Source organism: Monopterus albus, unplaced genomic scaffold (assembly GCF_001952655.1).
Source record: "Monopterus albus unplaced genomic scaffold, M_albus_1.0 scaffold40.1, whole genome shotgun sequence".
Lineage (NCBI taxonomy): Eukaryota > Metazoa > Chordata > Actinopteri > Synbranchiformes > Synbranchidae > Monopterus > Monopterus albus.
The window spans coordinates 4104558-4107772 of NW_018127920.1; the positions used below are offsets into that span (position 1 = coordinate 4104558).

Sequence of the window (3215 nt, forward strand, 5' to 3'; positions counted from 1 at the left end):
TGAACTGGGCAGATAAAATCACAATGGAACATAGACAACCAAGAAATGTAAGTAGCTTTATAGTTGAAATGCAAACATTAATAACTTGTAACTGTAAATTCTAGTAATGAGTTTTAGCTTTAAATATGAGATGTATTGCTTCACCACTTGCAGAATCATTGTTTGTCATTAGTTGGCTAGCTTTTTAACATAATACAATTAATAAAAGAAATAGACATTCTGCAGGACTATGCCAAGAGTGTTTCTGACAGTGGTAGGTTTGAGGGTCAGTACTCCTTTTGAAGATATAACAAGTCAAATCTTAACTCATGAACATGAAACCCATCTTCTGTAGGGCTTCTAGAGGATATTGCTATGTGCATTGTCTGTTGCCAATAAACCTGCACAAATCCATTGTAATAATCGGATTATTCAGTCGATCAGAATATTTTGTTTTTCTTTTACTTACAAGAATGTGTTTCATGTTATAGTGATGCATTAAGGTGTTTACTATGTTTCATTATGTGGTGGACATTAGTTGATTTCATAGTTCTGTTGTAAAAGTTAAAATATGCTTTTGCATGGAATTAACTGTTTATATGAGTGTAGAGGAATTAATAGTTTGAAAGAAAAAACCCAGATATTTCATTTCCTGTTATTTCATGATGTTTAAATGTGCCACAAAGAAAAGACAACCGGAAATAGGGAGTAAGAGAGAGGAACGGGGCGCCAAAAAAAAAAAAAGGAGAACTGGACAAGTCACACAATTGCACACAGAGGGTAAGGCTTCATAAAAAGTTTTAAAGCAGAGAAAAGGGGGTCAGAATCGACCTTCAGCAATCTGGGTCAACTGCTCTTTGCTCACACGGATCGCAGAATAATTCGAGAGCCACCTCGTTGCGAGTTAAATTGTGTTTTTCCTAAAGAAGGAGCTGAGGGCTAAGCTAGGCTGAAGCTAGCTCCCTCGTGTCTGGAGTGGATTACCTTGAGTCGCACGGGAGCAGACGGTGTTGCCGAGGGAGATCCAGCACTAACCTGCGTGGGAGGACGACAGCGCAGTGGGGATTCCGTGAGCAGACGTCTTGTGTTCCCTGAAGGGTAAGAGAATTTTTCTCCAAACTGGTAGGATTACTGGAATGAGTTTTAAGTGGACATGAGCTCCAATGCGCGCCAACTCAAGCTAGCACAAAACTCTAAGGGTGCACCCAGGTTGACTGTGTGGTGAAAACATTATTTCCAAGGGTTTAAAATATTATTTGTTGTTTGATTGGATAAACCTGTGACCTGTGCTTTTCGTTAATACACAACCTTGAACTGCATCCGATGTGTGTTTGTTTGTCTGCATTGTGAAACAGTCCCTGGAGGGATTTTTCGTGAGTTATTGGTGACTAAAGTGCCCATTTTGAGTTATTTAAATTAATATCATTTCTGGGACCTCTCTAATTGATGTTAAAAAGGTGAGGATCATACTGAACCCTAAACATAGTTTCTTACATTGGAATGTCTCTTTTGCCAATCTGTTTTTCTTGAGTTTAGAGGGGTATGCACTGAGTAGCTGTTCCCTTGCTATAACGAGCCGGGTGGCAAAGGGGTTACACCATTTATCACAAATTCACACCTGGGTGTGTGTTTGTGAAAGTGGCAGTCATCAATAATCAACTGGTCATAAAGCACCTAAGGACCAGTTAAATAAATAAATAAAGTATCATCATAGATTAATACATATGATCCACACAAAGGAACTTATTAGTCTAGGATGTGATCCCCATTTGGCATCACAGCCTTATGAAATTGAAAATGTCCTGGAAAATAATTTCTTAAAATGAGTGGGGCTACATTTTCTCCCTTAATACTTCCATGATGAGAACAGGTGGCACATTTCCGTGATTTGATATGTTTTCTGTTAAGACAGAGACCTAACTGTTTGTGTCTTCACCCAACATGTCCCCAGAGTTTCAGAGCAGAGAATGCTCCTTATGTTTTTTATTATTTTGATTTTGAAAACTAATTTGACATATTTGGTGATCTTTTTAATTTTGGCTGGGTGGTTAATAACACATCTTCCTGCGGTGTGACAAACTCAGAACAAATACTTCTCTGTGTGTGTGTGTGTGTGTGTGTGTGTGTGTGTGATCTCATTGGCCGCTGTTCATCCGGGGGCTTGAAGTGGAGAGGGTGAGCATCTTCAAATACCTGGGCATCCACATCAGTGAGGACCTCACCTGGACACATAACACTACACAGCTGGTCAAGCAGGCCCAACGATGGCTGTACTTCCCTAGGAGGCTGAGAAGGTTTGGCATGTCGCCTAGGATCCTTCTACAGCTGCATCGTCAAGAGCATCTTGACCAGCTGCATCACTGTCTGGTATGGCAGCACTACTGCTATGGACCGCAAGCACCTGCTGAGAGTGGTAAAGACTGCGGAGAAGATCACCAGGACTCCACTGCCCTCTCTGCAGAGCATTTACCATCACAGGGTGCATAGGAAAGCTGCCTCCATCCTCAAAGATCCCACCCACCCTCAGCATGGACTGTTCACCTCCCTACCCTCTGGCCGGAGGTTCAGAAGTGTGAAATGCAGGACCTCTAGACTGAAAAACTCTTTCTTTCCCTCTGCCATCAGACTCCTAAACAGCTGAGGATTTTATTACCAGGAAATACGTGATGTACTGTTTACATTCTCAGTTTGCACATGCATAATTGCACAATGACTGTTGACTGCTGCACATGCTGCTCCCATGCAGCATACATTCTCTGTTATATTCTTTTATTATATTGCTGCATTTGTTGCTGCTTAAAGTGTCTTAGATTTTGTGTTCTTATTTGTGTTACATGCATAATTGCACTGTGACTTGCTGCACATGCTGCTCCCATGCAGCATACATTGTTATATTCTTGTATATTTTTTATTATATTGCTGCATCTGTTGCTGCTTAAAGTGCCTTAGATTTTGTGTTACTTATTTATCTACTTTATATTTCATTTGTATTTTGTGGCATTCATGTGGATGGCAAAGTAAGAATTTCATTGTACAGAGAAACACGCTTCCTAACTGTGCATATGACAAAATAAACACTTTGAACTTTGAAACTCGCCCCCGACTTTGGGCTGGTCTTGTATTCCTTCCTTCAAGCTCAGGTCCTCTACCAGAGGCCTGGGAGCTTTAGGGTCCTGCGCAGTATCTTAGCTGTTCCTAGGACTGCACTCTTCTGGACAGAGATCTCAGATGTTGTT

At 40.9% G+C, this 3215-nt stretch overlaps 1 long non-coding RNA gene across 1 annotated transcript in view; it reads left to right on the top strand.

Moving 5' to 3' along the window:
• Positions 1 to 715: 715 nt before the first annotated feature.
• LOC109959647 (uncharacterized) overlaps positions 716 to 3215 on the top strand; it is a 12526-nt gene continuing 10026 nt past the window's right edge. Inside the window, exons 1-2 of the long non-coding RNA XR_002274865.1 lie at positions 716 to 759; positions 906 to 1077. This is a non-coding gene — a long non-coding RNA (uncharacterized LOC109959647). The remainder of the gene's footprint in view (positions 760 to 905; positions 1078 to 3215) is intronic.